A 20,120-nucleotide genomic window follows, 5' to 3' on the forward strand; every position below is an offset into this window, starting at 1 on the left:
GCAAATCATTGGTTATGAACCAGACCCAGGCTGGGGGGTGGAGGGTGGAGAGAATCGGAGGAGGAACAGGAGTAGGCTCTGTTCCGCATGTAAAACACCTAGCCCCGAGCCAGGTCCGCAGCGAGTGTCCAATAAATGATAGCTATTATCATCATTATTATTATTACGAACCACGAAGCTATCACCAGTAGTTGGTCTGCTGGCAGCAGGAGGCAACGCGGGCTGGGCTGCTCCCTGCTCCAGATCACTAACCCAGGCTAAGTGGTGGTAATTACGACTTTGAGGAATACTAGTAACTGTGCCAAGTTCCAGAACAGCTACAGCAATGAGTCAAGAGGCCTCTGGCTCAGCTCCGGGCTGCAAGGCTGAGCAGAGATTTGCACAGTTGGCCGTGTGGGTACAGTCCAAGGACATTGTGGGAAGACTGTCTCTTGTGGCACCTGGGAGAGGAGAGCCCCTCAGGGACGCGCAGTGGAAAGGGGGCTTGGCGGCAGCCTCAGGAGGACTGCAGGGTTCCCAGCCTGTTGCAAGGACCCTGTCCCAGCAGCCTGGGCCCTGTGGAAGCCCTTCTGTGGCTCATTAAGGATCTCTGCATGGGCCTGGCTTCATAAGGAGCCACAGACCCCTATGCAGCCTGGCTGGGCCCATGCCAGGGCTGCACTGAGCAGCCAATGATTTCACCAGGAAAGCGCCAGTGCTAGGCAAGGCCTCACGGGAATTGTCCGGGTCTGAAAGAAGCCCCGGTGCACGTGAAGCTTGTGACACAAGGAGTCGACATCTTCCTTTTCAGAAAGGTGATCTCTTCCCCCTGCCCCCTTGGAAATTTGCCCCTGCCTTACCCTGAATAACCAATGGGCAAGCAGACAGGCCCGGTGAAGTCTCAGCTGAGAGGCAGCTAAAATGCTTTCTTCCCCGCAATTTCCTCTGCCTCCCTTTCTCCCCATAGCTCACAGTCCCAAAGGCAGCAGGACAGGACAAGGTGGGCAGGGGCCCAGCAAGGAGCTCCCCCTGGCCCAGTACCTGGCCCCTATTTCCTGCATGTTCATAGCTCATCAGCTCCCTCCAGCTTGGAGGGGAAGGTGGAGCTCTCCCCCCAATTCCTTCTGGCCAGGAGACTGAACCTCTGCAGAATGCTTTTGCTCGGAGTGTGGAATGAGCTTCTGTGATCAGTTACTTCCCACCAAGTCCACACCCCCCGAGATCCAGGCTCATGGACCCACCATCCTCTCCCCGCCTCCAAGCTTCTGTCACATGCTGTTCCTTTTCCCTGGAAGGCCTGCGTCCCACTGTGAACTCCCAAGCATTGGTCAGTGCCCATCTCAAGCATCCATTCCTCTTTGTAACTCTCCCTGACCTCCTTCTCTCCCCTGCCTCCCCCTTTCCCAATACCCACTGATTTAATCCTTGATCCCTCCCCCATGCTCCCACTTCACCTGAAGCTTCCTCCTAACTTTGCAAAGTATTTTTCTGTCTCCCCTGCAAGCTCCTCCACATTTAGGGGACCCTGACCCACATTAGGGGACCTCTGGCATCTGGCAGCTGGGAGGCATTGCTATGTATTTATCGCAATGATGGGAAAGGAATATTTTCAGGTCAGAGGATAGGACAGATCAATGGGGAGAGATAAGAAACGACTCAGAAGAAACTGAGGGACAAAAAGAGAAAGAAGGGAGTAGAGAAGGAGGGAAGAAGAAGGGAGAGGCATGAGATGGAGGGAGAGTGAGCTTAGAGATGGGGAAGTGGGGATAGGCTGGTGGCTCACGGACCCGGGCCCCATTATACCTTCTGTGGGCGGCTCCTTGCTCCGGGTGCTGCTCTTGAAGGCTGGGGATGGCGGCCCTGGGAGACACCCAGATGCAGTATGGGGCGAAAGAAGCAGCTCCATAAAAGATGTGCCTGAAGAAGGCGCTGTTGGTACCAAGTGGCCCCTAAGCCAAACCCGAGATCAACCCTGGTCACACGCCAGGTTGTAGCAAAAACCCGGGGTCTGAATTCCACTTACTCTTCAGGCTTTGTGGTCCATCTGCCAGTCTGCCCAGTGGCCCTGACCCCAACCCTTGACCAAGCACTCCCCTGGCCTACAAGGGGCATCCTGCCTTTCCTTCATCCTCACAACTATGTTAAAACCAAGTCGATTGTTCTCTTGGTTCCGGTCTCTCCCCACCTCCCCCTCGTGTCTGGCTTCAGATATTGACACTGTGAGTTTGGTTAGAGTGTCAATGGTTTCAAACTGATTGCTACATAATTGTTCCCTATACTGTCCACGTGCACTAACGCAAGGCCCATACCTTGCTTTCAGACAGCGGCGTAGGACCATGAGGTCTGGGCCTGGATCTTCAATGATAAAATGGGAGCTAACTGGAAAACTCACGTGCTGTTTTATTTACTCATAAGTCCTTGGGGCCATGTGCCTCCAGTGAATTGCCTATCTGGGCCTGGACAGCACATACAATTGCCCCTCAGCTCCCAGTTCCGGTCCTCTGACTGGATGCTGGGAGCAGTCCCCACTCTCACAGACCCCACACGCTCTGGGAATCTGCAGGCTTTTTCATAGTTAGTAACTTGAGTCTTAGCGTATACCTTGCAGAACCTCCCAGGGATGGATCCTGTTCCCCTGGCCTGCGCATAGGCCAGCAGGGGCCTAGCAAATGCCTACTGAATCAATGAATGAATGAAACAAGTAAATGGAGGAGCGAATGAATGGATGTGTGTACACACAAAAAATCCATGAATGATAGTATAAATGGATAAATGAGTGAATCAGGAAGTCGGGAGACCCACTGAGCACTAGAGGCTACTCCAGACATCCAGGAGGCAAGACTGCGAGATCAGCCCCTGAGAACCTGCATCGCAGCCTTTATAAACATTTCCTTTTTCCATTACAAGCGTGACCTGCCTTTTGGAAAGACAATTTAAAGCACATTGTCCCATTCTCTTTAATGTTAACTAGTCAGGACTTCATGATCATTTTCTATCTCAAACCCTCAAGAACAATCTCGGATTTGAAGTCTGGGACTGTTTGGTCTCCAGGTGTCCAATGAAGGCGTAGGGTGCTGCAAGAGGTAGTGAGCTCCCCATTGATGGGGTTTATCAGCAGACAGTGGATATGGTGAAGACAATCTTCTCCTCTGATAGGGTTCCTCCCAAGTCTGAGTTTCTCTGTGCTGCATGTAAGTGGAAAATCATCACCCAGATCCTTCCCCTAGTTTTTCCCTTTGGGTGACACTCAGTACCTGATAGAAAGCATTCAATAAACAGTCGCTACATGCCATTCATCTGGGAAATGACAGGCTGGATTCCCAAGCATAAAAATTCTATAGCACCCCCTACTGGCACTTATCATAGTTGCAGCTTAACATATATCTGTTAAAGTCTGGTTCACCTACTAGGAGATTAATATTTCTCAACACTTTTTAGGAAGCAATGTAGTATGGTGGTTAGGAGCATGAGTTGAGTTTATACTGCGTCTCTTCTGCCTCTCCTGTGTGACTTTGGGCAAGTTACTTACCCTCTCTGTGCCTCAAATTCCTCATCTATAAAAAGGATGAGAGTGCCTACCTTGTGTGGTTACTGAGGGTGTTAAGTGAAATTATTCAACCTATATGATTTGAACAGTGCCTGTCACATAGTAACCAAAGCTATTATTTTAATAGTTTTATTTCAGTAAGTAACCAAAGCAGTTACGATTTTAATAGTTTATTTATAGGAAAAACTATAGAGTCACAATTACTTAGCCTCCAAACTTCATAAATATTTTCCATCATATGTCAGCATAATTTGAAGGCAAAGCAGTCAACAATTTGATTCCCTAAAATTTTTTTTTAAAAATTTATTTATTTATTTTTGAGAGACAGAGCACAAGTGGGGGATGGGCAGAGAGAGAGGGAGACACAGAATCCGAAGCAGGCTCCAGGCTCTGAGCTGTCAGCACAGAGCCCAACGTGGGGCTCAAACTCATGGACCGTGAGATCATGACCTGAGCCAAAGTCGGCCGCTCAACCGACTGAGCCACCCAGGCGCCCCTCTCTAAAGTTTTGAACTTCCTTCAATGTTCCTTCCCCAAGCCTACTTGAAGATGTATTTTGTTTTTCAACTCAAGGACACTCTCTTCTTCAATTATAGAGTCACCTCTGTAAAGCAGTCTGCTTCTGGGATTTCCACCAAATGGACAGTGAATTTCCTGGGGCTCTGGCCCTCCCTGTCTACTTTTACTTATATTCCACATTCATTCTGAAGTTCTTTTCCTTTTTGCTTATCATTTGTGTACTACCTCTTCAAAATCTTCATCTGAGTTTTGGGAGAATTTCTTAAGCTAGTTTTCTAATTAATCAGCTGCTCTTCAAAGTTTTCATTTGGCTAGGTACAGCCTTGATGGAGTAGAAGCGAATGAAAAGCTACCTTTTCTTCCTAAGACCTCTTTATTGTTTTCAGATTATTTTATTTATTTTTATTTTACAGAGAGAGAGCACAAGCAGGGAAGAGGGGCAGAGGGAGAGAGAGAGAGAGAGAGAGAGAGAGAGAGAGAGAGAGAGAATCTTAAGTAGGCTCCACTCGGCACAAAGCCTGATGTGGGGCTCAATCCCATGACCCTGGGATCATGACCTGAGCTGAAATCAAGAATCAGGCACTCAACCGACTGAGCCACCCAGGTGCCCCTTCGGATTGAGCTTTTAAAATCAACATAATGGCATCTCATACAATAAGGAGGGATTTTTAAAGTTCTTCTATACTTTCTGCAATATTTTTCCCATCACATACAATGTTTGTGCTGAATGGGCAGCCCCTCTCTTTGAACTGCTAAGTCTTTTCACCATTTCCTCATACTTGTTGATCTTCACCTTGGGTAATCCGCTAGTAATTAGTAAGTTACTATATCTTCCCCAAAAGTGACCAAGGGCAATGAGTAATTGGGGTTCATAAATTAAAATTAGCTTCAGCTACAATGACAAAATTAAAAATATATATATAACAGTGGTTTAAAGAAGATATAAGTTCATTTCTCTCTCAAGAAACAGAAATTCAGAAGCTGTCAGTGTATCTTTTTTTTAATGTTTATTTTGAAAGAGAGAGATAGAGAGCAAGCAGGGGAGAGTCAGAGAGAGGGAGACAGAGAATCCCAAGCAGGCTGCACACTATCAGCACAGAGCCCGACGTGGGACTTGAACTCACAAATCGTGAGATAATGACCTGAGTTGAAACCAAGAGTCGAATGTTTAACCAACTGAGCCACCCAGGTGTCCCTGTCAGTGTAGCTTTGATTCAGTGTTCCACAGTGTCAAGGGTTCTGGCTCATTCAGTCTTGCTGCTGCAGCTCCCTCAGCATGGGGTCTGACTTCATAGCTCAAAGTGGATGCTTCAACTCCAGCCCTCAAGTCCATAATCCAGCCAGAAGTAGGAGGCTGGGGGGGAAACTCATACACCTCCCTTTAAGAACACTTCCTGGGGATGGCCATCATCATTTCTACTTATCTTCCAGAGGCTAAACCTCAACCATATAAACATACCTAGCTGTAAGGGAGACTAAGAAATGTAATTTTTATTCTGAGTGGCCACTTGACCAACTAAAAAGTCTGCTATGAAAAAAAGGGAGAATGGATATTAGGTATGTTTTGTTTAGGGTTTATTTATTTATTTATTTATTTTTGCATTCTTGGAGATGGCCATAAAAGGCCTGAATCTTACTCCTTCCTCTGCCACCAGATATTTCTAACATAGAACTTTTCCCTTATTTCCATTTGTACCACTCTGATCCAAGAAGAACTAAGGAGCAGGGCAGAGTAAAATTGTTTCATTCCCTCCACCAACTAATGGATAGCAGAGCAAGCAGCCAGTACCTGCCTCTACCTGAGTTGTCCACTTCCATTTTTATCTTGTTTTGTTTTGCTAAAACTCTCAGAGGTCTCAGAGAAGTGGCTAAGATCTCTTTGTGGTTTTCAGAAATTATGTAGAATTTCCCTGTTACTTTGGTTGTAACAACTTCAGCAGGAACAATGAGGAGAAACCAAATTCAAGAACTTAGTTGGCATCTTGGTTCAAGAGCCTAAAACACAGACTGGACCCCATGAGTCCACTGTTTAAAATCCTGCCCTCAGTAAATACACAGGTAGATGCCAATATCCCCTGTCCTCAGGAAAACACAAATTGCAACAGCATGAGAAGCCACTAGAAACCCATCAGAATGGCTCAGGTTTCAAAGATGTAGAGCCCCTGGAATTATACATTGCTGGTAGGAATGCAAAATGTTACTACCTTGGAAAACAGTATGGGAGAAGTTAAACATATGCTCCTCATTTGACCCAACAATTCCGCCCCTGGATATTTACCCAAAATATCTAGGTATTTATCTAGATGTTTACTCTAAAAATAATTGGCAAAGTTTTCCATGATCTGGCTCCTGTCTCCTTCTCCAGGCTTCAGATATCCATATAATGGATAGCCGTGACTGCTACTGCTCAAAACTCCAACCAACCAGCTATGTCTTCGATGCAGGAAGTACAGAGGGCGGGGCAGTCCATTATTGCTTAATACATGCAGGATTCCTGGCAAATACTGTCTTTCAGGTCCCAGGATGTAGGGAAATAATAAAAGAAGACCTAAGTGGCCAGGGGGCTGGGAACTGTTGAAAAGATGCTCTCTTAGTCATTCAGCACCTGGACATCAGTCCATCGATGCCCACCAGAGCTTGCCAGTTGCAGCAACAAACTCCTAAGTATTTTTGCTAAGACAGCCCTCTTATTTTCCTGCTGGAGAACACATTTCAAATTTTAAAGAGAAAAAAAAAAACCTCAGATACTTTTAGTCACTCATTGCATACCACCCATAATTTGTCACTCTGTCTTGAAACCCTCCCCTGCATGGCTTGGCTTTAATGGGTTCAGCATTTAGTGAGCTAGGTAGTGGATTATGTGTGAAATGCATTAACCTCTCATATGATTGTAGAAATTGCCTTAATAAAATAGAGCTAAATCCTACTTAATAGCAATAAAACAGAAGCCACTGTGTTCCAGGGATGCTAATGACCTGTGAGTCATCCCTTTTGATTTTTAGAAGGTTGAACATTCAGAGTTTGTCCCTTTTTATGAAACTTTTCAGCTTGAATAACTGCTGGAAAACACACAAGTTAAAGTAAGTTTCCTGCTCACAGACAGCCAGAGAGCCAAGTAACTTCCATCAGCTTCTTAAAGCTCATCATCCTGAGACAGTCTGAGCCTCTGAGGGCACAAATGCAGAAGACAAAGAGGAAAGAACTGATTATGGAATATTTGCCTAGTGTTTTCCTGCTCACAAAGCTCTTCTTCACCCATCACAATTGAGTCACCTCACATCACAGGCTTGGGAAGTATGTACTATTATCTCCATTTAATGGGTAAAGAAACTGAGATTCAGGGAGGTACCATAATTTGTCCAAATTCTCACAGCCAACAAGATGAAGAACCAGTTCTTGGATCCAGGTCCTCTGAATTCAAGTCCCACGCTGCCCCTAAATGCTGTTTTCATATTTATCCTTGATGATAGTCACCTCCTTATGAGATGGAAGGAAAAGGTAATAGGTGCTCAGTAACCTGAAAAACGGCCATGCTTTGGCCTCTTCCCTGTCCTCACCAACTGAGATACATCACGCCAGTATCTGTTACCTCTTATCAGGACCATGGTTTTCTGCCAGTCCTTGTAGTAACTGTAATCATAGGAATGATTATTATATAATAACAGTAACAAAAACAGTAATAATAGTAATTGCTGGTCTTATTATTGTCATGGGGTCAAGGCATGAGCTAGATTAACTATACAGTTGTCCTTAATTTTCCACCCCTCCCTGTATCAATGAGACTTCACTGATCCTTCCATAAAGAAGTGGAGACATTTCCATACCCTTTGAATCTAGTCTCCAATTTGCTTTGGTCAAGAGAATACAGCAAAAATGATGATGCACCAGTTGTGAGCTGGTGGCCCTTCCTCTCTCTCTCTCTCTCTCTCTCAGAACCTGCCACAGCCATGACTACATGCCTTGGCTTACCCACTGGAGGATAAGAGACTGCATGGAACAAAGCTGGTTTGTCCCAGCTCAGGACATCCCAGACCAGCCAGCCCCCACCTGACCTAGTAGATGACCACAGACACAAGCAGACCTAGCAAAGGTTAATTGAGTCAGGCCTAGATTAGCAGGACCCTCACCAACCCATAAACTAATGAGAAATTATAAATTATTGTTGTTTTAAGTCACTAGATTATGGGATGATTTGTTACACAGCAATAGCTAGCTGCTATAAAGTGGAAGCAGAATTAGACAGAGGTCTTAGAGGTTCCATAGCCTGGATTCTTTCTTATGGAAGAAATCCATAGGAGGAGGATTCTTACTCTGTATGGTAAGAAGCCACACAGAGGCGGCTCCATTCTGTATGGACAGGTAACGTCCTTCTAAACGACCCCAGGCAACAGAGTTGGGAGGGATGTCAATGTCATCCTAAGGGAGAAGGATAGGCTGTCTTGTACACTGAGACTTTGGACCATTGTCTATTTGAACAGGAAAGTGGAAAGACTCAGATGACCTGGGTTCTGAACCCAGCTAGATCAGTATAACCTTAAACAAGCCACACATCTGTCTAGGCTTCAGTGATCTTATGCATAAGGTGAAGAGTCAGGATGTACTTGTTAAAGAACTAGTATTTGCTGTGTTAAGTAATGTCATACATGCCAAGGATATGAACTTTATACAATTCTCATCCTCGAGAATCTCATAGTCTGACAGAGACATAGACATTGTGAACAAACAAACCAAAAAAAGGCAAAACATATAGGTGCCATGGTAGACAGAATAATGGCCCCCACAGAAGTCTACATTTTAGTCCTATGTCTGGGAATTTGTGACTAGGTTATCTTATGTGGCAGAGAGCAGTTTGCAGATGTGACTTAGTTAAGGATCTTGAGATGGAGAGACAATCCTGGATTATCCAGGTTGTTACAATTACAACTAATCACAAGGATCCTTATAAGAGAGAGGCAGGAAGGTCAGCATCAAAGAGAAAGCTGTGAAAATACTACTTGTACGTAGCCGACTTGGAAGAGGAGGGAAGGGGCACCAGCCAAAGAATACAGACGGCTTCTAGAAGCCAGGAATACAAGGAAATGGATGCTCCTGAAGAGCCTCCAGAAGGAACGCAGGCCTGCCAACACTTTGATTTTAAACAAATAAAACCCATTTTGGACTTTTGACTTCCGGAACAAGAAGAGAATAAATTTGTGTTGTTTTAAGCCACAAAATCTGTGGTCCTTCCTTAGCTCAGTACCCGGCTCTTAAGACATCCTCTGGCACACGAGAGGTGCCTCCCAATGATTCCCTGGTGACACTGCCAGTGTCAGGCCCAAGGGAGCTTTCAAGAAGGTCTCTTGGGATGCTCAGTCCTCAGGCCCATGGCTTCTCAGATAGACCTGGGGGAAGAGTGTCCCGAGATGTCTTTGGCTGGCAACCAAACTCCACCTCCTCTTGGCTTGTGCTGCTCCTATCCAGCCACATGTTTGTTGCAGACTGAGGCAGAGAGACAGAGAAAGAACCAACCTCAACCTCAGGACCCCTGCAAACAGGGCTGCTAGGCACAGAAACTGGTACACAGTTTCCACAAAGGCATTTGGGCCACCAGAGCAGGGAGACAAGAGAAACCAGCGTCTCATTGTTGGCCAAGCGGGCACTCTCAAGGCTGCTTCCTTCCAGAAGGGGCTCCCTTTTGTAGTTCTTACTCAGATGCTGTATAGACTAGCCCTGCATAAGAACCACTGCCCATTAATGCCTCCTATGACATCTGCTAATCTCATTTCCTCATTGCCCTGTGAAGAGAGGATGCATTCTGAGGTGTGTCCCCTCACAGACATCAGAGGCTGTCATGGATAGGTCAAACCAAGCAAGACTCACGGCTTCAAGCATGGGGATCAATCCCACCCCTCCCCTTTAGTTAATTTCATCCCCTTTGTGTTTAACATAGACTCAGCCTATTCCTCAAACTACTTCATTTGTCTCTGCAAGAGAAGATTTTCAGAGATACGCGTTTTAAACAAGTCTTCACTTTCATCAGGGTAACATATGTGATTATAGCTTTCCACTTGAGCTCTGTTGTAATACCAAGTGGTCCTTGTCCCTCAAAACCGGCCTCAGGAATTACAAATGACCCCGCAGCCAAGTTCTAGGAAGCAGATTGACCCTATGCACTGTGAGACCATCTTACCCCTCCTGCCTTATGAACAGGTCACTTACCTACTGCCCTAAGAGCAAAACGAGCTCCACTGACTCAAAGCCCAGAGCTCTTGTTTTTTAAAAGCGATCTCTTGGGGTGCCTGGGTGGCGCAGTCGGTTAAGCGTCCCACTTCAGCCAGGTCACGATCTCGCGGTCCGTGAGTTCGAGCCCCGCGTCAGGCTCTGGGCTGATGGCTCAGAGCCTGGAGCCTGTTTCCGATTCTGTGTCTCCCTCTCTCTCTGCCCCTCCCCCGTTCATGCTCTGTCTCTCTCTGTCCCAAAAATAAATAAACGTTGAAAAAAAAAATAAAAAAAAAAAAAAGAGTAAAAGCGATCTCTTAGCTCTGCCCCAAGAATGTCATTCTTACGAAAGATATACATATAGTATCACAACCATGGACAACCTCAGAGAAACTGCGGGTATTTCATGGGGATCCAAAAGTGGCACCAAAACGATTGTCTGTGTTGCTTCAGATCAATGACAGTCTTTAACCCTTGACCGCAGGAATCCCTAAAGTCACCAAGTTATGCCCTCTGTGCCCCAGGCAATCACAGCATAGCGCTTCCCCAGTCAGAGCCAGAGAGTCCCACAGTCTAGCCTGGGAGCTCCAAGGCCACTGACCCCCCACGCAGAGTTTCCGCTCACCCTGACACTGGTCCAGAGCCCTGACTGCCCTTCCTGTATTCGTCTGGCTTTAGGGGGGCTGAGTGGTGGTGCTGGAAAGTCAGTCCAACCAGGAACGGATGGGCACCAAGGGAATGGAAATGTGTTTTAGAAATCATGAAGCACTACATAAACAGTCTATAAATGTGAGGTCCCATTTTGAGCACTATCCTTGTCACACACATCCCCCACCCTGTTGCCCGCCCTTCCCCACCCCCTCCCACCCTCCTTACCTAGATCTTGCTCTGGGGTTGGGTGAAGCTTGGTTTTCCATCTCAACCTCTCTACTCACCAGCCGTGGGACTTTAGCCACATTGTCTGACTTCCCTATGCCTCGGTTTCCCAATTTGTAAACTAGAGGTAAAAATAGTTCTTACCCTGTGGGATTAGGAAGAGTTCATGAACGTGAAGTGCTCAACGCGGTGTCTGACACAGAGGGATAAATGCACAACCCAGCCTCACACTTCCTGGCTTTTGCACATGCTGTTCCCTCTGCCCGGAGAATTCCTACTCTCTTTTCAAGGTGCACCGCTGATGCTATTAGATCTTCTAGGAAATGTTCTTCGTCCCCTCCAAGCTGAGTCCTCCACTGTCTCCTCTATGCTCCTGCACAATGGTGCCCCTCCTCCATGACAGCATTGGCCACACCAGAGTTACCATTTTCATTGCATGTTTCTCTCTCCCCAGTTACGAAGTCCTGAGGGCAGGAACTACGCCATCCATCTTTGGACCTCCAAATTATGGTTTCATGCCTGGTATAAAGCAGACACTCAATAAAGGTTGGCTGACTTAATGGAAGTAATGAACTCGTTATGCTCGTTAATGAGGGAGAAGCAAGGAAAACACACAGAAGAGTGTGACAGCCATGTAAGATATAGTGGGATCAAGCGTTCCTTCAAGCAGTGTAAGTAATAAACTCTACAGCTGTGACCCTCCACCCTACTGACTTAATTGATCTGAGGTGGGACCTGGGAATTCAAAAAAAATTTTTTAAGCTTCCCAGGTGATTCTAATGTGCAGCCAGATTTGAGAACTACTACTCTACCCTCCTGCCCTAAAGTCTTGTCCTATGAGTTCAGAGGGGCAATTTGTTGGGCTTCCCAGGTCCCACACAGCCCAGCCCCATCCCCCAAAAGGTGATGCCTTCCAAGGGGGGTTGGCCCTGGGGATCTAATCTGGCAGCCGAGCACCTGAAAGGTGGGGCAAATAAGAAAGGGGAGCTGGACAGACAGGTGAAGTGCACAAGACAGGTAAGAGGGGTGTGAGCTGAGCAATGGGTCCCAGATCAAGTCAGACCCATCACTCTTCAAGATCCAAGCAGAGGGTCCCTTCTGAGAAGGCTTTGCTCACGCACCTCCATGCCCAGAGCTCTCTGTAGCTCTCCATCAGCCCCTGCCCACCTCTCTCCAAGGCAACGCTCTCCCGTGAGCAACCCTACCTCAATCCTGGGGATCCTCCATGGTTAGTAAATAGCGAGGTGAAGAGAAGAGTCCAAATTACAGAGTATTTTTAAAGAAAAGCAGGATAACTAACTGTCTTCAAATGTAAAAAATGCTCCCACCAAAAGCTAACAGAATAGACCCAAGGCGGCACAGAGAAAGAGAGGAGTCATCTGCAATTAGCACACTGTTGATATGTAAACAGCAGCCTCAAAGTAGTTGAAAATAGTTTGTTTGCTTGTGTGAATTAACATTCCCTTGCAATATTATGATAACAATGGCCTACCTTAGTTTCCCTGCGCGCCTCCCCCCCAATCTTGTTTACGCTCTTATTAATAGTGAAAAGGAAGCCCGGTTTTACTGGCTTCAAATCACCCTAGACTGCAGACCACCAAAGTCTGAATTAATGAGCTTGAACTGTATGCATCTGTATCCTGAAGCTGTCTCAGCTCCCCTGCACAGGTTTTCCTTCCAGGACCATGTCTCAGATGACAGAGCCTCTGTCCTCTTGGAAAATTCTATTACTGATCCTGTTTACAGATGAGGGAGTGGAGGCACAGAAAGCTGAGGCAAATGGCCTGAGTTGCACAGCATCTCAGCCCAGGGAATCTGCACCAGCACCTGTGTTCTTAATCATAAGCATCCCAGTCCTGGGGAGAAGATCCAATTCCCAGATCGGCCATCAACTGTGATCTCTTCTACCTGACCAGCCCTGGGGCTTCCTCCCCTGGCCCTGCGTGGCTCCCTCCTCTTGGTAACTGTGAGTACCAACCTGTCTTTCCAGTGGCAACTGTTTCCTGATCTATTGGCCTCACAATACCTGAACCTGTTTCCTCATCTGTGTTGATTGAGAATAGCACTGCCCTCTCAGGTTTGTTGTGGGGACGAAATGAGATGATGCATGTAGAGAGCACCTAATGTAGCACCTACTACACAGTAAGAACTTCATAAAGGCAGTATTATCACTGGCCTTGCTGCTGATGGTATATTCTCTTTGCTCCTAAGACCCACACTTCACAGGTAAGGAATCCAAGACCCAGGGATGTGTGACTTAGAGCATCCTGCCCAGTGCCACTTGGCAAGCTGACAATGGGGCAGGGATTGGAACTCAAGTCTCCTGCCCCCCAACAGCCCCTCTCGAGCAGCTAAATCCCCATGCTGGTGCTGGGGTCCGTTCCCTCTGCAGATGCCATGAATCATCAGGACCAGTCTTAACATACACACACACATACACACACACACACACACACCACTTCTGTTTTCTTCCCACTAAGGAGGTCTTGCTTTTGAATTGCACATGCAGGTGAAATCACTGAGCCTCTCCTTTTGCTTTGCGCCCCAGTGTACACAACAGGGTTGTCAACATGTGACACAGTGACAGAAGACGGTGTAAGTGCACGTAGCAGGCCCTTTACTTTCCACCATCAACACCACTCAGGAGAACAGAGAGCGGGCTCCAGCTAAGCCGGCTTTTCTTTAGCTTCTTTACTTCTTTTCTGATTCTTCGAGGGTGGTGAGCAGGGGTGGGGGTTGCCTCCACTTTTCCCACCTCCCCAAAATATCCTCGGCAGCAGCTGCCAGGGACCCTCCTCCAGCACAGAGCACAGATGGAGTGGAGGCCTCCATAACCAATAGCCCCATCCCTCCTCCTGCACCAAACTCTGTCTCCCCACCGACAGGCTCCTTCTGGGGGCAGGACCAGCCGGTGCCCAAGTCCTTCTGAAATCAAAACCCTCTGGATATGATTTAATCAACAAAAAAATAGTATTGGACTACAACCAAAGTATAAAATAAATATATATGAGCCCATACAAAGATAAATGAGTGAACCAATAAATAAAGGGGGAGAAGCTACAAATGTCTGATGCAAAGAATTCCAAATAATTTATGTAGATCCTCTGTCCTCAACGAGGTGGACCATAACTCTCCACCTTCAGGTCCTAGGGCGTCCTTCCAAAGAGTACGGAGTATGGAAAGAGTATGGAAAGTAGGGATAAAGAGTAACTTTTCAGTGGGGAAACCAACATGCTTCACCCAGCTGATCAAGCAGTGATGAGTCACGTGGATCGGATACATCCTTGATATGGTGTGATGTGATGAGGATGGCATTCACCTCCGGGATCTTTCTCCAAAAATCCATAACCCCAGGCTAATCATGAGAAAAATACCAGACTAATCCCAGCCAAGGGACATTCTACCCAAAACTGTCAAGATCATCAAGAAAAGGGAAGTCTAAGAAACTATCCCAGCCATGAGGAGCCTGAGAAGCCATGATGAGTTGGTGTCCTCATCATCCACATGATGGAATGTGGTGTCCTGCATGGGGTCCAGGAACAGAGCAAAGACATTAGGGGAAAGTTAAGGAAGTGTTCATGAAGTATGGACTTTAGTTAATAACAACACATCAGTATTGGTTGGGATTGTGATAGATGTACCAGACTGACATAAGTAGTTAATAATAGGGGGAATTTGGTGTGGGTTATATGGCAGCTCTCTGTACTCTCTTCACACTTTTTCTCTCAATCTAAAACTAATTTAGGGCAACTGGGTGGCTCAGTCAGTTGAGCGTCCGACTTAGGCTCAGGTCATGATCTCTTGGTTAGTGAGTTCGAGCCCTGTGTTGGGCTCTCTCCTGTCAGTGCAGAGCCCACCTCACCTCCAAACCTCAGTCTCCCTCTTTCTGCTCATCCCCCACTTGCTCACATGGGTGCATATGCATGTGCTCTCTCTCTCTCTCTCAAAAATAAACATTTAAATAATATAAAAACAGGGAGGGGGACAAAACAAAAGAGACTCATAAATATGGAGAACAGACTGAGGGTTACTGGAGGGGTGGTGGGAAGGGAATGGGCTGAATGGGTAAGGGGCACTAAGGAATCTACTCCTGAAATCATTGTTTCACTATATGCTAACTAATTTGGATGTAAATTTTTAAAAAACAAAAAATAAAAGTAAAAAAAATAAAAGTAAACATTTAAAAAAATAAATAAAACTGATTTAAAATAAAAATCTATTTAGGGGTGCCTGGGTAGCTCAATCAGTTAAGCGTTTGACTTCGGCTCAGGTTATGATCTCCGGGTTGGTGAGTTCGAGGCCCTTCCCTCCTCCCCCTGCCACCTTTGTCTAGCTCTGGGATGACAGCTCAGAGCCTGGAGCCTGCTTCAGATTCTTTGTTTCTCTCTTTCTCTCTCTGCCTTTCTCCAGCTTGTGCTCTCTGTCTCTATCAATAATAAATAAATAAACTTTAAAACAATTATAAAAAATTAAATAAATAAGTAATAAATAAATAAAAATTGATTTAGAAAACAAAAAATAACAAAACCTCCTCGGGCAGTCCAGAACACCCTGCTTACGTTGCATTACCTCACGAAATCATGAATACTGCTGGAGGGCCCTTGTGCCCACCCTTGGAGTGCCTGAGGTGGGGGAGTAGGAGAAGGGAGGGCAGGGACCCAGCAAATGGACGGAGCCCACCTCTCCTTTCCGCATCAGCTCCCTTTCATCTGTTTTTATCCTCACTTTCCACATAGGATTTTCACTAGAACAAAGGATTCCTCTGCTCACAGGAAGGAACGCTACTGACCCAGTCCAGCCCCACCATAAAAGTTCCAGAGAGAGGAAGGGGAATCTTCAGGGGATTCACCTAGAAAGGGACAGAGCTGGAGATGAAGTCACAGATCATGGGGGGTACCTCACAGAGTCCCCCAGGTGCTGCCCACAATCTCACCTGTGAGCCTGGAGCTCCTTGAGGCCCATCTGTGTCTGTCGGACCCAGAAGAGAACTTGAGACAGGGAGGAGGTCAACAACCCCTGAGGAAAGAATGAAGGACATCATTCCTGTCGCGTGACTGTTCTAAAATGTCAGTGCTGTCCAAAACTAGAGAATTCCGCCCACATTTCAGATAACCGCGAAGTAGAGAGGTTTCCCCGGTCTATGCCCATGTAGTGTGTGATTTTATTAAAACAGACTCTTTTATATCTTTCAGTGAGCCTGTGTACCGGAGGCTGGCTTTGGAGAGACGTTCATGTATCCATTCACTCATCTTAAAAGCTTTATAGAGTGCCTCCCACACATTATTAACAACGGAAACACTAATATTCATACAACTGGCATTCACCGAGCACCTGCTATGTGTGGGGCTCGGTTCCAGGAGTGACAGATGCAGCCCCGAACAAGGCTGGCACATGCGTGCCCTCAGAAAGCTTATACTCCGGCACCCTACCAGCGCCCCTCCTTGCCACTCGATGCTTCCTGAGTGCCCCTCTTTGCCACTCGGTGCTTCCTGGGTGCCCTCCTTGCCACTCGGTGCTTCCTGGGTGCCCCTCCTTGCCACTCGGTGCTTCCTGGGTGCCCTCCTTGCCACTCGGTGCTTCCTGGGTGCCCCTCCTTGCCACTCGGTGCTTCCTGGGTGCCCTCCTTGCCACTCGGTGCTTTCTGGGTGTCCTCCTTGCTACTCGGTGCTTCCTGGGTGCCCCTCCTTGCCACTCGATGCTTCCTGGGTGCCCCTCCTTGCCACTCGGTGCTTTCTGGGTGCCTTCCTTGCCACTTGGTGCTTCCTGGGTGCCAGGCATCATGATCAGAATCTCTCACCTGATCTTCACAACAGCCCTCACAGGTGAACACCATGGATGTCCCCGTTCTTTAGATGAAGAAATGCAGGCCTGGTCCCTGGCCCAAAGTCATTCAGTCCGCAAGTAGCCAAGCCAGGATTTGAACCCAGGCACTCTGAATTGGGGACATGCATTTCAGTGACCACATGAGGGTGTCAGCGTGGGCCACAGAGGCCTGGCTGGTGAAGCACACACATCAGGCACCGTAGTCACATAGGAAACAAAGCAGCCTTTGTTCCTGGCAACTGGTAATGGGTCCAGTGTCTATCCCTCACCTCTTTATATGCAGGGTTCTGCAAAAAAAGCTGAGACCAGGAGGAAAGCTTTGCCGGGGGCGGGGGGGCCTGAACCTCCAAACCTAGGATGGTGAGACCCTCGGAGCAGGCCCCATGTGACACCTCTCTCATCAGAGAGGAAGGAAGCAGGACTGCATGCCTGGCTGGTTTCGCAGGTGGAAGAGGGGCAGAGCCTCCATCCCTGCTTTTAAGATCCAGACATGCCACCCACGAGTGCAATTTGTTCCAGAGAATGTCCTTACTCTGACCCATCAGATTATCAACATCTCCCGTGGGAGGGCACAGTTAAGAAGGGGTTGGAGAGGGGACACTTCCAGGCACGAAGGGAGGCAGGAGCAGAGAGAAAGCATGGGGAGAGGAGAAACGATGTCCCCTTGTCACACTGTGGGCCTGGTCACAGGTGCCACAGGAGAATAAGATGGGCTTCCTGTCCTAAAGCAACTCAACTCGCAAGAGGGTTACACAGGCTGTAAGCTTCTACATGAGTAATACAACCCAGCAGAGCTGAACCAGCTGGTTGGGGGTGGAAGAGGCTTCTCAGAGGAGGGGAAGGCCTTGGTTCCTTCATCCAAGCTGGGTTTGAAGGGTATGTTGAAGTTCTCCACAGAGAAGGGAAAAGAAGAATACAGCAGTAAGCACCAAGACCAGAGCATGGCAGCCACGTGTGGGTCACAAGATTCTGAAGGGGCAGGTGTACCTGGAGGGTGCAGGGTCCGGCAGGCTTGTGAGGCAATGAGGCTGGGAAGATGGGCTGGGAGTCTGACTCCAGTGGCCCATGTGTGTGATGTGGGGGAATTTTGCCTTTTTTTTTTTTTTTCAACGAGCCCTGGGATAAGTTTGAGTTACTTGGTTTTGTTGTGGGTTGGGGGCTTATGGGGTCAGATTTGTGATTTAGAAATTTATTCTGACAACCAGTCCAAAGAACTCATTTTCATTCAAGTAATGTCCCTGACACTCCACAAGGGGCTGGAGATATAATGGCAAACTGCGCCAACCTGATCCCAGCCATCACTGAGCTTAGGGATTGGCAGACAAGTTAGACACGAGATCGCTATTTAATTCCAACTGTGACAAGTCCATAGACAAAAAGTCCAGGGGATGCCTGAACATTTATCTAAGGACTCTGTAACCTATCGGGCATATCAGAGAAGACTTCCCTGAACGAGAGACATCTAAAGTAAAACCTGAAAACTGAGAAGTGTCCTCTTGGGGGCAAGACGAAAGAGCTCCACATGAGGGGACAGCCTGTGCAAAGGCCATGAGGGATTTGGAGCATGACACACAGAGACGGCCAGTGTGCCTGGAATGCAGCGAGATGAGATTGAAAAGAAAGATAAGGAGCCAGAGAGGGCAGTGTCTCAAAAGCCATGGCAGGGATTTTGGACTTTTTCCTAACATCGGGGTCAAACCACTAAAGGGTTTTAAGAAAAATTATACCAAGATCCCGTTAGCATTTTAGAAAGACTTTTCTCCCTGGCACATGGAAAACAAAGCTCAGTGAGAGCAGGGAGAATGACTGGGGGTAGAATTAGAATCAGGAGATTTGGCGACTGTCTTTGTTGAGGTGAAGAGGCAAGGGAGAATGTGAGTCTGAGGATTTGAGCTTAGAGGGAGGGCAGTTGGTGACCTAGGACCAAGAGGGAGCACAAGAAAGGAACACTGTTGGCAGGGACCAGGAATATCTGTGCAAGAATTCCTACAACCCTCACTATTCAAGAACAAGTTGCAAAGGTGGTCTTCCGAGGAGGCAGGAAGAAGAGAGACCACGAGAGGCAGCAGGTGGAAGGCACCCTGACCTCTCTAGAATCCACTGCTAGTATCTTCCAGAGAAGCTGGCAGGGAGAGGGGACAGGAGTCTTCTGAGCCACCGTCCTGACCCCGTGGGGACACAAACTTACTTCCCACTGGCTCAGTGAAGCAGAACTAGAGGCACAAAAGTTCCCCACTGGCTGACATTTTGGGGAGCTCACAGAAGGGTGAGTTTCTCATATCCAATCCCAGCACCAATGAGGAGCTGAAACATATTGTACCCATTAAAACAGAAATGCAAATCAGAAAGTCAGGCATTTGTGTCCATGACAACAGGGGGAACGTATTTTGGCAAATCTGAGTTCATTTATATTCAAATAAATATTTCAGTCTATGACTCTGGCACTTTTTTGCATGAGATATTTCAGAACCATATTGAATGTTGCTCTCACGCTAAGAACTTGAGAATTAAAATGAGGGCCAATTTCAAAGTCTATCAGGCTCCAAGATTTAGGGTTGGTTTTACCTCAAAGAATGATAAAGTAGAGGGTGATTCAGCACATTTGTATACAGACTTTTTGAACCAGAAAGGCCAGCTCACTATTATCCCATGCGGCCCCTTCTTTGTACAAATAGGAAAACAGGCCCAAGCGAGGCTAAGGCTCACCCAGCAACTCAATCCGAAAGTCAGGGTTCCTGCTTCTCAGGCCCATGGTGTCCCCGGCTCATCAAGCCAAATGCTGCAATCAGAGGGAAAGCAGCCAGGGGCGCCTGGGTGGCTCAGTTGTTTGAGTGTCCGCCTTCGGCTCAGGTCATGGTCTCACGGTTCTGTGAGTTTGAGCCCTGCATCAGGCTCTGTGCTGATGGCTCAGAGCCTGGAGCCTGCTTCGTATTCTGTGTCTCCCTCTCTCTCTGCCCCTCCCCCACTCACACTCTGTCTCTCTTTCTCTCAAAAATAAATAAACACTAAAAAATTTAAAAAAAAAAGAAGAGCAGCAGGAATAAGAAGGCTTTAATAACATCATCAATTCTTTCTCTTTCAAGGGAGATTCTTTTCCCTAATTATAAAAGCTATCTACACCCTTTGTGGCAAATCTGTATATTAATGAAAACTCTACAACATTGTCTCTATAAACCCT

The sequence above is a fragment of the Acinonyx jubatus genome, chromosome C1 (genome assembly GCF_027475565.1).
Source record: "Acinonyx jubatus isolate Ajub_Pintada_27869175 chromosome C1, VMU_Ajub_asm_v1.0, whole genome shotgun sequence".
Classification (NCBI taxonomy): domain Eukaryota; kingdom Metazoa; phylum Chordata; class Mammalia; order Carnivora; family Felidae; genus Acinonyx; species Acinonyx jubatus.